This window comes from Garra rufa, chromosome 21, assembly GCF_049309525.1.
Source record: "Garra rufa chromosome 21, GarRuf1.0, whole genome shotgun sequence".
Classification (NCBI taxonomy): Eukaryota; Metazoa; Chordata; class Actinopteri; order Cypriniformes; family Cyprinidae; genus Garra; species Garra rufa.
The window spans coordinates 476,843-494,861 of NC_133381.1; the positions used below are offsets into that span (position 1 = coordinate 476,843).

Below are 18,019 nucleotides of genomic sequence, written 5' to 3' on the forward strand. Positions count from 1 at the left end.
CTATATTTTAGCGAGCTAGAAGTATGCCATTCTTATCAGGGAACTCAATATTCTTCGTAAGAAAATGCAAATAATTAGTGATTAACGCCAGAGGTGGACAAATAGTGAAGTACTTTTACTTAAGTAAATGCAAATGGTTTGTGAATGAATGCAAAGTTTCCTGAGGAAGCGCAGTATTTTTGGCAAAAAGACAAATGTCTTGTGAGTGAAGGCTAAGTTTCTTGGGACTACAACATTTTTGCGATCATGCAAATGTTTTGTAATAAAGCGCAAAGGTATTTTTGGGAAATGCAATATTGTTGCAAACCAATGCAAATGTTTTGTGAGCGAGAATGCAAGGTTTTCAGCACTTCAAAAAAACACTTGTCTCACTTACTGTAGTATTTTTGTCTTGTTATAGTCAAAATATATATTAAAAAAATCTTAAACTAAGATGCATTTACTAGATATGCAAAATGACACAATATATTAGTCATGTTTCCAGGGGGGAAATGTTTTTTGACATAATGCAATATATATTTTTTGACCAAACGCAAATGTTTTGTGAGAGGATGCAAAGTTTCCCATGAAAACGCAATATTTTTGCGAGCTGGGAGCATGCCATTCTTATCAGAAAACTCAATATTTTTTGCAAGAAAATGCAAATGTTTAGTGATTAACATCAGAGGTGGACAAATAGTTAAGTGTTTTTACTTTACTCAAGTAAATTTAAAAACGCAAAGTTTCTGGGGAAACACATTCTGTTTGTTAGAGACCGCAAATGATTGTGAGAAGGCACAAAGATTTATTGGGAAAGCGTAATACTTTTGTGAAAGAAAGGTAATGTTTTGCAAGAGAATGCAAAGTTTTTGGAGGGAATTTAATATCTTTGCAAGCAAACACAAATGTTTCATGACAGAACACACAGTTTCCCTGTGAAACAGAATACTTTTGTGAGAGAATGCAAAGTTTCTCAGGGTAACAAGTTATTGAGGAATGCAATATTTTGCAAGAGAACGTATAATTTCATAAAGGACATGCAATACTTTTGTACTGATACCATATTTTGTGTATTGATAACATATTTTGGAAGTAAACACAAAGTTTGCCCAGTGAATGCAATATTTGCAAACCATTTAATAATGCCTTTTTTATATAATCAAATTAATAAAATATTTTAAATATAAAAGGGGCGCCGTTTCATGCAACAGTCTTTTAATTTGTAACTTCACAGGAAAACTCAATTTACAAGGCAGCGATTACATTTAATTTTGCATATTGCGAATCCTGCAAAATGTTTACATTTTAGAAAAAAGCAAGCATGAAAATCTATCCCTAAACATAACTTGGTATAAACAGATATTATGAAAACATGCCAAAGTGATTGTGAAAACAAGTTTCAAGAAGTGTCAAGTGTTAGAAAAAAATGATTAGTCAAAGATATTTACATTTATTCATTTAGTAGATGCAACTTACAAATGAGGAAGTTTCCCCCAAAGTGATTGGCATTCTTTACAAAGAAAACATGTGATCTTCACTGCTTTGGTGATTCTTTGCAGACACTTACATTAGCACTTGGAAAGAAACAAGTGAATTATCTGCTGCTGTTCATCTCATTATTACCTGAAAATCTCAGTGCGTCTCTGCAAGAGTCATAAGAACTGGATCTCCATCTCATAGATCTCCAAAACAGTTCTTCTTGGATTCTCCAGAGTCTGAGGAAACAGTAGAGTCAGCAAATTATAATTGAAAAGAAAACAATGTCATTTGAAATCAATTATAAATGAAATCTCAAATGACTCCAGCGAGCTTATAAACAGGAGAGGGACCCGTGCTGGTGGTGACATGCTGTCTTAACCACATGTTGGGCAACGCTAGAGAAAGCTTTCAGCCGGAGGAAATGGATCATTATGTGAAGTGTCCCAGAGAGTCATTTAATTGCAGCGTAATAACGGCTGACTCTAAACCATCCGTCAGACGCTCCCTCAGGAATGGCTAGCAGCTCAACAAGACAAAGGAAGGGAACCCCACTAAGTAGACAAGAGTCAGAATCAACACAATGTTTGCGGAAATCAGAGATGGAGCCAGAGACGCTCGGGAGACCATGTGGGAAACGTGATTGAGGAGTTGATTCTGACGAGAGTTCAGATGGAGGATCACTTCAATCTTTAGGATAACTTTCTGTTCTCTACAGAGATCCTATAGGTCCAAAGTTCCTTTGTTAAACATTCATTGTAGTTTTAAAGCACTGCTTGTAATGACTAAATTTTGTCATTGTTTCTCTTTAATTAATTACAAAATCTTTTTTTCATCAGTTTTTGTCCATATTCAAACTGATTTACATAACACTTTATACCTTAAAGGCCTTTATTCAAAAAATCCTAAAAAAAAAAAATCCTTTTGTGAAAGAAGCCAAATTCTGGGGGGAAAGACAATATTTTTGTGAGAGAGTTTCATGGGGAAAAAATTCATTAAATGTTACTTTGGGAATATTTTCACTGTGTTATTAAAATGTCATTTTAAGGCAAGAAACTACAGGCAAAACCAATGTTTTTTTTTTTAATGCACTAGTCATTTTTACAGTTTTGAGCTATTTGTCTGTTCATATCATGTTGTTTCAGACTAGTGTAAAGAAAACATCTAAAATATACTTTTAACTGTTTATTTATTGAACTTCAGCTAATCGCGCCTGTAGATTTCTATTATAGTATATATTTTAAAAAGTTTTTTCTCCACTTCAGCAGAGCTTACATAGACCAAAACTTACAGGTTTATTCCTATCTATATTGTGAAGGTTTTTAAAGAAGGATTTGTTCATATTTCATTCACACTGATTTATATAACATTTTATTCCTAAAATGTGCTAAAAAACATATTTTTCATGTCTGTTTACAGTGTTTCTTTATTTATGGAGTGATAAAACGAAAAATCCAAAATCCCTTCTGTAGAAATGGTTAAATCTAATATGTTAACAAAATCCAACAAGAATTTTCAACTTGGTTTAATCCAATTGTTTTAAAAATGTACGCAAAGTAGTGCATACTTAACTTGCATAATGAATTGCATAATGCATCGCTTGCATATTAAATATAACATTTCAAAAAACTTCTAATTGCTCTTACTGTACTGTGATTAATCAACTTGGTAAGAATTGTGAGATATGCTAGTTAAATTTTCCCTCTTATATACCTATTGTTTCTTAACTTATTGAGTGCTGAAAGGTTAAATTTAGCTTAAAGTTTTGTTTGAAAAGACCAACTCTTGCTTTCCTCTGTATTATTCTCCCTTCAGAGCATCTGGAATGCTGAGCTGAGAAATTATGTAATTGATAACAAGTGTCCTTATGAGCTGTTACTGTCCCACCACATCATGTCACTCGTGTCACACATAAGCACCAGATTTATAGACTGTAAACAAGATTCAGAACAGGCGAAACGCGCTGCTGAGAATCCACTGAGGTTAAGCAGCCGCTTACCGCACACTTTCATCCCAGAATAAAGTGAGAACAGAGATCCAATCTCTTCCCATGATCCCTTGAGGAAAGACTTCCCAGGGTGTACCATAGTATGAAGCAGGCCACATTTAGAGCAAGTTTCGACTCACTAATTGCACTTCTCCATTTACACGGTTGCATGTAAATGACTGTGGTTTGTCAGCGTGATATTCGGCATTAAGGACAAACACGATTACAACGCCGCAAAGACCACCCGCATTTACTGTCCCAGCTGTGACACACGTCAGTCCGTGCTACATGCACAATTGCTATCAGTGCATCAAAATAATGCAAGAAAAACATGTTTGCATGAGATTTCTCCAGTCTTGGGTTTTTCTGTAGACATGCACATACCACATAAGCAGACAGAAAAGCAAAAAGAAATTACATGCAAAGTGAAATTAGGGGGAACATGCAAAAATGTAGTAATTCTGCATTATTGCATGTAAAAAAATCATAATTTTAAGTGCAATAAATAAACAGTCAAATAAGTAAATAAGCTCTTTTTAAAAAATATTTTGCATGCAAATAATCATTTAATCAGAATCCATGGTTAATTGTGAAAGATGCTTTTTGGCAGCATAACTGTGTGGTTACAGAATCTACCAGCAGGGACTAACTAACTAACGATACTAACTACACACTTAAATTAAAGGTTTTTTTAAAAGGTTCTTCACAGCGATGCCGTAGAAGAACCATTTTTGGTTCCACAAAGAACCATTCAGTCAAAGGTTCTTTAAAGAACCATCTCCTTCTTACCTTTTTATAATCTGAAGAACCTTCTTTCGCCACAAAGAAACTTTTGTGAAACAAAAAGGTGCTTCAGATGTTTAAGGTTCTTTATGGAACCGCTTAGACAAAAAAAGGTTCTTCTATGGCATCGCAAAGCACCTTTATTTTTAAGAGTGTAGCAAATTTATCATGACCATAATTTATAATGATTCTATGATGTTTACTTTCTTTATTTACTTTTTTTTTTTTTTACGTGTTATAGGTTCACACACGTTATAGACAACAAATCAAGTTTTTCTTAAAATGTGAAATCTGATCTGAAAGCATTTTCTTGGACGGAAAATATATGAAGAGCAAATTATTTTTTTAAATATTTTTTATATTTAATTTATATATACTCAAAAGTCTGGGATCAGTAAGACTTGTAGTGTTTTTTAAATACGTCTCTAATGCTCAGTAAGCATTTGATAGATCAATAATACAGAAAAAACAATATTGCTGCAAAATGTTATTACAATAAAAAAAAAGTTTCTATTTTAATATGCATTAAAATATTTTTTTTTCCTTATTATTAGAATTATCTATGTTGGCGACATTTTTCAGGATTCTTTGATGAACAAAAAGTTACAAAGAACAGCATTTATTCAAAATATAAATTTTCTAACAATTCAAGTATTTGCTATGACTTTTTATCAATTTAACACATCTTTGCTGAACAAAAGAATTCATTTCTTTCAAAAAAAGAAGTAATAAAAATTTACTGACCCGAAACTTTTGAACAGCAGTGTATATTGTTGAAATAAATACTGATATTTTCAACTTTTTATTTATTAAAAAATTCTGAAAAATGTATCACAGGTTACAAAAAACATTAAGCAACACTGTTCCCAGCACTGACAATAAATCAGTATATTAGAATGACTTCTGAAGGATCATGTGACACTGAATACTGCAGTAATGATGCTGGAAAATTCAGCTTTGATCACAGAAATAAATTAGATTTTTAATGCATATTAAAATAGAATAATATTTCACAATATAAAATTTTTTCTGTATTTTTGATCAAATAAACACAGCCTTGATGAGCATTAGAAACATATTTAAAATACATTAAAAATCTTACCAAGCCCAAACGTTGACCGGCAGTATATATGGGAAATGAAACCAAGTAAAGAATTGATTATCCACACAATTACACAATGTGAAGAACAACTTGAGTTTATTTATAGTGAGAAAATGATGAATTGTAAGTTGTGAATATCAGCATGTATGTGTGAGTAATCCTTCATTAACCTTGAGATGTGCTGCTGCTGCGTGGAGCTTCAGGCTGCTGTAATTGTTCCTGTCAAAGTCCGTCTGCCAGCTACAAATGAGCTAACCAACTCAAATCGGGGTCATCTGGAAGCCATTTCTCGCCGTATTTTTTTCCCTTCCCCGTCTCATTTTAATCTCCTCCTCCTCCCAGGGGAGGTCGGGGCCGGTGACCGGGATCTGCGCACGCTAGGCCGGAGTGGCACGCAAACTCATCCTCGCACGCAAGAAACCTCTGCAGAAGACATCAGAACACACCTACAGAGGGGCGAAGAAAAACATAAAGGCCATTATCACTCTACATAGTGATTCATGCAATACTGTGCTGGTAAAAATAAAACTAAATGCAGTGAATGACTGCAGTGCTGAAGTACTGAAATGCTTAATCTACTCCTGATATGGAAATATACATGCAGGATATCAACAATTTCAGCAGATCATTTGGCCTTCAGGCCCTACAAACTTCAGCTGAAGAACAAACTGCTTTTCGTGCCAAGACAAAAAGGGAGGGAATGTTCTCTAATCTGCAATTTTGCAGAAAACTATATTTTTTTATATAACACGCAGCCAAAGAAAATAAACACATGAATCTCAAAAATGTTATTTTTAATTGTCATGAAAATGTCAAACTGCAAAAAAATATAAAACAGTTCCAATGAAATCATAATTGTCCTAAAATAGCTTTATTTATTCTTAATCACTGAAATGTGAGCTGGAAACATATGCTATTTTGAATCATCTCTAATCAGTTTAAGTAAATGTGATAAATTTAATTATGTGCAATGCTGTAAAAGTTAATATGAAAGCATCTGCTAAGTCAATAATAAATATGATCGTGATGAAGCGTAAAAACATCTGTTACTTCACATCACCGTTTTGGTGTGTTTGATAACTCAGCTCTACAGTTTCCATCACCGCTCGTCAGCCAAGTCACGTTATTAGCAGAAGGGAAATGTTCATGAGCGCTCATCATTGACATATCAAATCATAGTAACTGATCGCACTTAAATGTCAGGCCACATCAAATCACTAATGATCACACCGTCAGTTCTGATTGGAGGAAACGCACACTCCTGAATTCTGATTGGCCGATGAGTCTTGGAGCCAAAGTCGAGCAGAGGTCAGAGTAAGAGGAGATTTGTGGTTTGATGTACCTGGCGAAAGCACAAACATCCCGCTGTGAGACGCCTGTGCGCTCGCGTTCCCTCAGGCGACTGACTCTCGTTTTAGAACGAACCGCAATAATTTAATAACCTTACTGGATTCACTTAAAGATAGCCTGTGTTTAGGAATCTTGGATATTTTTGTGATGCGATTCATGTAATAAAAACAAAATGTTCATGCACATCTTAAAAATATAAATCACACACAGTGCATGACAAACTCTTAAACTCTCGCCTGCCCTAGTTGCATGCTTAAAACTGATAAAGATATAATAATCTGCCTTGATCAGATGCACATTATGATTCCTCAAGTTTACTTTTAACAATCAAACAAATGGAGCGCAGATGTTCATCACCTTAAAAGTGGTGTGCAAAACAGAGTAGTTGCAACCATCCAGATTTCCTTAGAAACCACGTACTGTGGTAACTCCCTAGCAACCTCAAAGCACATGTTAAAAAACTGCATAGCAACGCCTTGGCAACAAGCTACTGTAGTAACTCCTTGGTAAATGCATATCAGTGCCCTGGCAACAATTTGTTGTAGTAACTCCCTAGCAACTGCATATCGGTGCCCTGGCAACAACCTGTTGTAGTAACTCCCTAGCAACTGCATATCAGCACCCTGGCAACAAACTGCTCTAGTACAGTAAATATCTAGAAACTGCATAGCAACACTCTGGCAATGACCCACTGTAATAACTCCACTGTAGTAAAATCATAGCAACCCCATAGCAACATGTCAAAAACACTCAAAACTCTTTAGCAACTGCAAAGCAACACCCTGGAAACATTCAAATGTAGTAACTCCCTAGAAACTTTTTTCAGCAACACCCTAGCAATGACCTACTGTAGTAACTCACTAGCAACCCCATAACAATATGTCAAAAAACACTCAGAACACCTTAGCAACTCCAAAGCAACATCCTGGCATTGCTCTACTGTATTAACTTCATAGCAACACCCTGGCAACGACCAACTGTAGTAACCACATAGCAACCCTATAGCAACATGTTAAAAAACACTTAGAACACCTTAGCAACTCCATAGCAACACCCCGCCAAACATTCAAGTGTAGTAAATCCCTAGCAAACTAATAACAACATGTTAAAAACCAATCAGAACACCTTAGCAATTGCAAAGCAACAACCTGGCAACATTCAAAGGTTGTAACTCCCTAGCAACTTAATAGCAATGACCTACTGTGGCACTGACCCACTGTAGTAACTCCCTAGCAACCCTGCAACAACACATCAAAAACTACTCACAACACCTCAACAACTCAATAGCAACACCCTGGAAACATTCAAATGTAGTTCACTAAAGTACAGTAAAATAACTCCCTAGCAATGACCCACTGTGGCAACTCCCTAGGAACTGCATAGCAACACCCTGGTAACATTCAAACGTAGTAACTCCCTAGCAACGCCCGGGCAATGACCCACTGTAGTAACTCCCTAGGAACTGCATAGCAATGCCCTGGCAACAAGCACCTGCACTAACTCCCGAGCAACTCCTTAGCAACATGCTTAACCCATTTTAAACACCTTAGTGACTGCATAGCAACCACCTAAAACACTGGCTGGTATTGCACCGTTCATATTTTATCCAAAAATGTGAAAATCTACAATTTAAATAATTTAAATTCTCGTGTGCAAAAAAAAACAGCTCAGCTCAAGTGAATCAGCATCACGTCACTGCCGTTAATAGACTCCATTGAGAGCTAACATGGTCAAGATGGCACTGGTGAGTCACGCTCATGAAGCATTCGTTAGTGTCCTGCAGCGAGAGCGAGTGTTCATTGTGCTGTGTGTCAGTCGGTCGCTCTGGGTTCTAGATCAGCGCTGCTGTCTAATCTGCATTCACATTCCTACGGTTAGTTTCAGCTCGTCTTTTTCCCCCAAATCCTCCTAAACGGCCGGTCGGACCCCTGGGCTTCCCTCCTCCCTCCTCCTCCTCCTCCTCCTCCCTCCCGAGGCCGTGCGTGACAGTAGCTCGCTGAAAAGTGGAAATGATTCTAGTAAACAGTGATTAGCTCCAGACCGGGATCGCTCGGTCCGCCGTGAGACCTGCATCCACACGTTTGCGGCTGCCAAGTCCTCGACCTTCCCGACCCTCTGGGGTCACGGCCAGCCTTTCACAGCCAGGTTAAAGAGAATAATGGCAGGCAAACACGACAGCCTCACGCAACACACACAGGCTGGCCGCAAAGCTGGCTCTGATTAGCGCGGACGCTGATGTGAGAGACCATATGTGAATCACGGGATTCCAGAGGATTCTCCCGTACGGAAAGATGTGATGGGATTTTGGCAGTGCTGAGCTCTGATAGTAACACTGGAAAACTAGGTCTACAAAGCCACAATGTTATCTGAGTCATCAAAATAACATTTGTTAGATCCATTCATGATTTTTCATGCTATAACATAACGGATCGTGGTACACTTAATCAAATAATTACTTAATACATCTGTGAGAACAAGTTTTTACTTTTTCAGACTTGCTTCAAGATAATTACACACAGTGAATATTAACTAGTTTCTCAAAATTGTAATATCAATCCTTGATTTTAAATTAAAATGTTACTGCAAAAACTATAGTCAATCAGAAAGACTAGAGCTTTTAAAAACTATATACAACTTACTAATATTATGTGTATGTTTTATGAGAACAATCATCGTACTTTTTTAGATTTAAGAAAATGATAACATATTTTTTTATTATATCTGTACTGTTTACACACAGAATATCAACTAATATGACACTGATATGTGAACCTGGACCACAAAACCAGCCTTAAGTAGCATTTGTACTCAAAACATTTTTTTAAGCCAAAAATCATTAGGATATTAAGCAAAGATCTTGTTCCATGAAAATATTTTCCTACCATAAATATATCAAAATAAAATGTTTGATTAGTAATATGCATTACTGAGAACTTCATTTAGACAACTTTAAAGGCATTTTTCTCAATATTAAATTTTTTTGCACCCTCTGATTACAGATATTTAAATAGTATGTATAATGTATAAATCTCAATTTAAAAAATGTACCTCTCTGACTGGTTTTGTGGTCTAAGGTCATGTTTTACAATATTGTAATCCATGATTTTAGACATTATAGCATAAAAGATTATATTACATTAACTTAAAATGTAAAAGCATTTGCTGCTGTGGTTACATTGCAAATATTAGTCTTAAAATCCATATTAAAATCTAACAGTTATAACAGCTTTAACTTAGATTTAAGAAAACAATTGTAACTTGAAGCCTCATAAATAAGTGTAACTAAAGTTAAAATGCATCATAATGCATTACAAAATGCATTTTAAAACATAATTAATGCATTACTTTTAGAATGCAATAATGCATTTCACCACTTTACAAATAGAGTGTTAAGAGTTTATTACATATTCACTGCTTACACACACACACAAATTAACTAAGTTCATGGACAGTTTAACACTCACTATTTTTTCTCTAGTGTTCCCTGGACAGTGCACAATGAAATCTAATCTTGTTTCTGTGAAGATGTTTATTCTCTCCTAGGGAGCAGAAACAGTGGGCTCCTTAAATCCAAGCGGATTGGAACTGATTGCATTTGGCAGCTTCTTCTTCCTCTCTTCTCAGAGCAGGAGGCACATCTCATTTTAGTGGTGGTTTGCATCCAGGAAAGTGTACTATCAGCAAGAAATCAATGCTACTGTCTCTCTGACTCTAGAAACGCTGCAATTAGGGTCATTAGATCCCTGCAAAAATAAACTCCTCCTGGAAACAAGGAACATTTATCTCCTGCCTGGCACAGAAGAAAAGCATTTCGCATCAAGAACATTCAGTTCTTTAGCTTAAAGTCTCGAGATTTCAGAGAACTATCTAAATGTAAATTCAATTCAACGCTGCTATGATATAAACTGATATAAACAGAGCAAGCAACAAAGCACGCAGATACACATGCCCCAGAATATAGCCCTTCAGCTTCTTCATATGCATTTTCATCATGAACCTCTCAGGACAATTTTTATGTGTTTTCTAACAGAACAAAGTGTCTGTGTTGCCGTATTCTGAGAGGATCTGCTTTAGCACACGTTATGCAGGCATGCTTGCAATTAAGCAATCTCTCAATGACTGCATACCCAAAAACACATGTGAAAATTTATCCTGAAATTGTGAGAGGAAAATAGCCGAGAGAGACCCTGGCGTGCTTTTCGATGAGATCAGAGACCCCAGAACATGATGCACCGTCGACATGTGAACACAACATCAGATTATGCTCTTAAAGATCATTTATGATCTTGTTTCCCTGTGTTGTAAAATGTTGACATTTCTACTAAAAAATAATTGTTTGTACTTGGAGATCAAATTATGAATCATGCTGAAAGGATATTAAATTATCTGTTATGAAAACTTCACTTTGTGATGTGCAATAATTCGTACAATATGCATACGGAATGTTCAGTGTTTATTATGACTATTGCATACTGAAATTCACATTCATTAACTAAGCTAAAGACATATAGAGAAACACGCACACACCACAGGGATAAAACTGGATGGTGTTGCATAACTCCATGCATGCATACTTTTCCATTTTTAGGTTTTATGTAAAGTGGATCTGCAAAACACAGCGTCTTTTTCATTGCGAAACATTCCCCAAGACAAACGTCTGGGATGCCGTCAATGATTGCATTAAGCTTAAAATAAGATTTTCGTAATCCTAAACAGAAATAACGATGGCAGGAGTGCGCAAACACTACAAACACAATCGCGTGAGTCGAATAAAGAGTTTGAGTTTTGAGCACAAACCGCAACGATATTTAGAAATGCCCCGCACAGAACGCGTGCAAACGAAACATAGATGGTTTACGCACTAGTTTCACCGCAGGTTCAGACGTTTCCCGGTGAACAGAACCGGTTGCGCACTTTAATCTCCGTGTTCAGCTGCAGCCAGACGTTCAGATCTACTGACGGAGTCTCTGTGGCTTCCACGATGGGAGGAGTGAGACCAGCTTTGGGTCCGGCCCCCCTGTGCTGCAAACATATATAAAAGACATGGATCCAACCAAGCAGCTCAGAAAGCCCTGTCAGCATAACCTGGAAAAATTAAACAGAGTAGAAACTCTAAATCAGTGCATGCAGAATAATTAAAACAGACTGGGAAGCGCTAGAGACAGAGAGAGTTTACATTACTTTTGCATGCAAAAGGGAGAAACAGATGAGATTATTCTTTTAAATGAATGCTTGCATTTCTCTACATGTAGTAGTGAATATTAACATTATTTGAGCATTAAATCAGAAGAATAAAAGTGAATCAGAAAAATGTCTCTGACTGAAGCTGAGTTTGAAAGCAGCAGCATCATGAAGGAATGGGGCGGACAGGTTCAGCCAGCTTTGATAGCATCCTTCATCATCCTCTTCTTCCTGGAGGCTTGTCTCTGGGTCAGAAATCTCACCATTAAGAAAAGGCTTCCCGGCCCGTTCGCCTGGCCCTTGGTGGGAAACGCCATGCAGCTGGGACAAATGCCACACATCACCTTCTCAAAGCTGGCAAAGAAGTACGGAAACGTCTACCAGATAAGACTCGGGCGAAGCGACATTGTGGTTCTGAACGGAGACACGGCCATACGCAACGCGCTCATTGAACACAGCACCGAATTTGCCGGGAGGCCGAACTTTCTGTCCTTTCAGATGATTTCCGGCGGTCGGAGCATGGTGTTCAGCAGCTACAGCAAACAATGGAGGCTGCATCGTAAAATAGCGCAATCGACTTTGAGAGCGTTCTCATTGGCGAACACTGAAACCAAAAAGACGTTCGAACAACACGTTGTAGGCGAAGCCATGGATCTGGTCCAGAAGTTTCTGAGACTCAGCGCCGACAGACGACACTTCAATCCGTCGCAGGAACTCACCGTCGCAGCCGCCAACGTCATCTGCGCGCTTTGCTTTGGGAAACGCTACGGACACGACGACCCCGAGTTCAGGGCTCTACTAAAACGCGTGGAGAGATTTGGCGAAACCGTCAGCGCTGGAAGCCTGGTGGACGTCATGCCTTGGCTGCAGTCGTTTCCGAATCCCATCCGAAGCGTTTATCAAAACTTCAAGCTCCTTAATGAGGAATTCTTCGCTTATGTGAAGGACAAAGTGGTGCAGCATAGAGACACGTACGACCCGGAAGTCACCCGTGACATGAGCGATGCAATCATTGGCGTTATTGAGCATGGGAAAGAAAGCACGCTGACTAAGGACTTTGTTGAGTCTACAGTCACTGATTTAATCGGGGCCGGACAAGACACGATGTCCACAGTAATGCAATGGATCCTTCTGCTTTTAATCAAGTACCCGTCGATCCAAAGCAAACTCCAAGAGCAGATTGATAAAGTAGTAGGTCGTGACCGACTCCCATCAATTGAAGACAGGAGCAACCTCGCCTACTTGGATGCCTTCATCTACGAAACCATGCGTTACACCAGCTTCGTCCCCGTTACCATCCCGCACTCCACCACCTCAGACGTCACCATCGAAGGACTTCACATTCCCAAAGACACCGTGGTGTTCATCAATCAGTGGTCCGTCAACCACGACCCTCAAAAGTGGCAGGATCCTCACATCTTCAACCCGTCCAGATTTCTGGATGAGACCGACGCTCTGGATAAAGACCTGACCAACAGCGTGATGATCTTCTCAACAGGTAAGAGAAGATGCATTGGTGAGCAGATCGCCAAAGTGGAGGTTTTCCTGATCTCTGCCATCCTTTTGCACCAGTGTTCATTCGAGAGCAACCCCTCTCAGGATCTCTCCATGGACTGCACGTACGGTTTAACACTGAAGCCGCTCCATTACACAATCTCGGCGAAGCTCAGAGGAAAACTTTTTGGCTTGGTGTCGCCGGCATGAGTAGAAACAACCAGCTTGTTCTTGTGACTCAAGGCCAGCAGAGACTGAACGTATTACAAATGTATTCCACGTAACAGTATTAGTAAAGCTGCACTGAATGCTAAATGTTTAGTAATTGTATATTTAATATTTATACACGTTTGCAATGATTCAGTGAACTGATGTAATCACATCCATAGAATATGTTGTCAGGTAACTGAAGAGATTCTTCAGCTCTTAACAGTAATGTTTTAATTGCTTCATGTTTATAAAACATCATATATGCTTTAAAATAACATTAGAAGGACTGCGATACGAAACGTTTGTGGTCCAATGCTAAGCCACTATCACTGTAGACATATCAATTATTATGTAATATTATGCAACTGTTTGTAGATGGTGTTGAGTCATGTTAATGGGCAGCAGCTGTTGGAGAGCTTTTACTTCCTATGAGCCCGACTCAGATTTGGCATAACAGTGCATTTCATTATGCTTGCATAAAACTGTATAACGATGTGATTATGTACTTCGGGTATTTTAAGTATTATTAAGCATTTATTTACAGCTATTTTTATCAATTCTATTCTTTATAAAACACATTTGAGAATTAAGTGGTTTTAGTCTGTTCTGTTGCTCAGCAAATCTTCCCAGTTATGACATTTTGAAGGTTTTCTCACATGCACAATAAAAAATCCCCCAGCAGAGCTATATCATGATGTACTCTTATATCACATTGCATTTATTACGGTAAATGTTTACACTGAATGTTTTGCCAGCTCTGTAACTGAAGTGCATGTATTCAGGAATACAGCTTTTTGAAGAAAAACTAGATTTTTATATTTTAATGTTCAGGTATTGTTTTGAATATGTTTTCTTTTTACTATTGGAAAATAAGCTAAAATAAGTGGAATAAATAAAGTGTTATTTTACAACCTGTGAAGATGCACTCTGTCTCTTTCTGTTTTGAACCCTTAACATCATTCAAATTTTGTAAGATTTACCGTATGTACATGCACATGCACATGCACATATATAAATTTAAAAAATCAAACTAAACCAGCTAACCACCCAAATTTATAGTCTGAATGATCTGCATCTGTCTTCACTTATGCATATTATATGCTTATTGTTAGTTTTACAACCAATATTTTTCTAAAGTGACATTTGTAAAGTCAAATTATCTTATTAAATTTTTATAACAGTCATTATTTTAACTACAGCTTGTGATCCACTCTTATGGTACATATTTAACTCCACACTTTGTATCTGTTCTTTGTCTGATGCACTAAAAAACCCTCAAAACATTCATGAGTTTACAGACTGAATTCCTCAAGCATTCAGTTGGCATCACATTGTGGATTCTGAACTAAATGAAATCCCACCAATTACGGCAGACTTAAAGAGCTCATATATGTTAGACAATGTATTCAATTGACAGTATTTTTAGTTTTATGGCTTTATTCATCTTAATCAGACATTTCAGCACTTTAGGACAAGGCAAATAAAAAAAAAGATCTCTTAAATATATATAGAATGCAACAGACATCATTAAACGAAGGCCCACATTCATTTAGCCTAATGACTTATTTTCTTACTCTGCTATTTATATACTATACACAGATATAGTGCCCACAAAATGCTTTTAAATAACTCAATAAAACAATATTTGAGTGAACTATAAAAGCAAAGATCTGTATTTGCATTTCAAATGCTGCAGCCAGTAACGTCTCACTCATGCTCACATTTCAACATCACATTTGAAGTCTCAATATGCTTGAATTTGTGATTTTTAGTTGATGAATGAAGTCAGTTCTTCTCAAGTTCGCACAGGTGTCTTAGCAAAAGAAACTTCAAGTGCTGAGAAACTACTAAGATCCACTAATCACAAACAAACAATGCTGACTGCCTTCCAGTTCAACATTGGATCTATTATTAGTTCAAACATTAATGTACTGCAAGTATGCAATAAATGAATGCATGCAATAAATAAATAAATGCAATAATTTAATGCATGCAATAAATAAATAAATAAGTGCATCAAATAACAAAATTATAATATAATATATAACAACGTAGTAGTAATAGTACCAATTTTTAAAAATAAAGAGCACTTTTTGGCATTTTGCCATTTAATGCAACATATGGGAAATTGTCTGAAGCATTATGCATCTGTAGATGGCTCAAGATCGTGCTGTGTGTCCAGGCGTCTACGCTCAGGCCGTAATGGGTGGAGAGTCAAAGAGAGTCAGGGGAAAGAAAACGAACCTGTAGCCCAAACTCCTCCTACTGCAGAGATATATAACACAGCGTCAAGGCTGAAATCTGTATTCTTCTAATTTGGCCATCTCTGGACAGACATTTCAGCTCTGCAAACCTTGACCCATCTTCCTGTAACCCCACAGCCGAACAAAGCAAAAAACAGCAAATTTTATGTTCTTGCCATTGAAGATGGAGAGTTACTAATCCAGTCGCATTTTATACCATGGCGCTTTCAGACACAGAGTTCGGCATGAATGGCAATAGCATCCTTAAGGAATGGAGTGGACAAATCCAGCCAGCCCTTATTGCATCTTTCATCTTCCTCTGCTGTCTGGAGGCTTGTTTCTGGGTCAGGAACCTCACTCTCAAAAAGAGGCTTCCAGGGCCCTTCGCTTGGCCGCTCGTTGGTAACGCCATGCAACTCGGCCAAATGCCCCACATCACCTTCTCCAAGTTGGCAAAGCGGTACGGAAATGTGTACCAAATTAGACTGGGCAGCAGCGACATAGTGGTTCTCAATGGAGAGTCAGCCATTCGCAAGGCGTTGCTTCAACACAGCACAGAGTTCGCTGGCAGACCGAACTTTGTATCCTTCCAGTGGGTTTCCGGCGGGACGAGCATGACGTTCACCAGCTACAGCAAGCAATGGAAGATGCACCGGAAGATCACCCAATCCACCATTCGTGCCTTCTCATCTGCGAACAGCCAAACGAAAAAGTCCTTCGAGAAGCACATCGCAGCAGAAGCCGAGGAATTGGTTGAAACCTTTTTGAGATTGAGTTTGAACAGCCGATACTTCAATCCATCTCACGAACTCACAGTCACGGCTGCCAACATCATCTGCGCTCTTTGTTTTGGCAAACGCTATGCACACGATGACTTAGAATTCAGGACACTCTTGGGCAACGTGAACAAGTTTAGCGAAACCGTAGGAGCTGGAAGTTTGGTGGACGTCATGCCCTGGTTGCAATCTTTTCCCAATCCCGTGAGGAGCATGTTTCAGAGCTTCAAAGACCTTAACAATGACTTTTTCATGTTTGTTAAAGCTAAAGTGGTGGAGCACAGGCAAAGCTACGACCCTGAGGTGACAAGAGACATGAGTGATGCCTTTATTGGCGGGATTGACCATGCAGATACGGAGACGGGCTTGACCGAGGCTCATACTGAAGGTACAGTGTCTGATCTCATTGGAGCAGGTATGGATACAGTCTCCACTGCTTTGCATTGGATGCTGCTTCTACTGGTCAAATACCCATCAATCCAAACCAAGCTCCAAGAACAGATTGATAAAGTAGTAGGTCGTGACCGACTCCCATCAATTGAGGACAAGAGCAACCTGGCCTACCTGGACGCCTTTATTTATGAAACCATGCGTTACACAAGCTTCGTTCCCGTCACCATTCCACACTCCACCACCTCAGACGTCACCATCGAAGGTCTCCGCATCCCAAAAGACACTGTGGTGTTCATCAACCAGTGGTCCGTCAACCACGACCCTCAAAAGTGGAAGGATCCTCACATTTTCAACCCGTCGAGATTTCTAGACGAGAGCGGCGCTCTGGATAAAGACCTGACCAGCAGTGTGATGATCTTCTCTATCGGGAAAAGACGATGCATTGGCGATCAGATCGCAAAAGTGGAAGTTTTCCTCATCGCTGCTATGTTAATCCACCAACTAACTTTCGAGAAGGACCCATCGCAAGACTTGAGTTTAAACTACTCTTATGGGTTAACACTGAAGCCATTTGATTATAAAATCTGTGCCAAACCCAGAGGAAGCGTATTTAATGAAGCATAAATTAGTGTGTGCTTTTAAACCCACTGTCTCTAATATAATACACTATGCATAATCAGGTATGTACTTCATGTTTAGCAATACTGAACTTCAGATTATAAATATAGCTCACTGTATACAAGTGTAGCTATGACTGAATCTAAGTTTTGAAAGCAAACGTAAGGAAAAAGGTTCAGCAGGGTTTGTTACTATGTGGTACTTTTAAAAACACTTTTAATTACAGTTTCTAAAATATATTGAAGTGTTTTTTTCTAGCTGCAAAAAAATTATATATACACTGCCGCTCAAACGTTTGGGATCGGAAATATTTTTAATGCTTTTTGAAGACTTTTCTACTAATCAAGGCTGTGTTTATTTGATTAAAAATACAGAAAAACTGTAATAATGTGAAATATATTTGCAATTTAAAAGAGTGGTGTTCTAT

At 38.0% G+C, this 18,019-nt stretch overlaps 1 long non-coding RNA gene and 2 pseudogenes across 1 annotated transcript; 2 read left to right on the forward strand and 1 right to left on the reverse strand.

Annotated features, from left to right (window-relative positions):
• Nucleotides 1-5,406: 5,406 nt before the first annotated feature.
• LOC141295451 (uncharacterized) lies at nt 5,407-11,646 on the reverse strand. The gene is made up of 2 exons (XR_012341070.1): nt 11,540-11,646; nt 5,407-5,773 (listed from the first exon to the last, which is right to left on the reverse strand). It is a non-coding gene; the product is annotated as an uncharacterized lncRNA (long non-coding RNA).
• Nucleotides 11,647-11,760: 114 nt separating this feature from the next.
• LOC141295449 (cytochrome P450 1B1 pseudogene) lies at nt 11,761-14,477 on the forward strand (annotated as a pseudogene).
• Nucleotides 14,478-15,893: 1,416 nt separating this feature from the next.
• Nucleotides 15,894-17,598, forward strand: LOC141295621 (cytochrome P450 1B1 pseudogene; annotated as a pseudogene).
• Nucleotides 17,599-18,019: the final 421 nt, after the last annotated feature.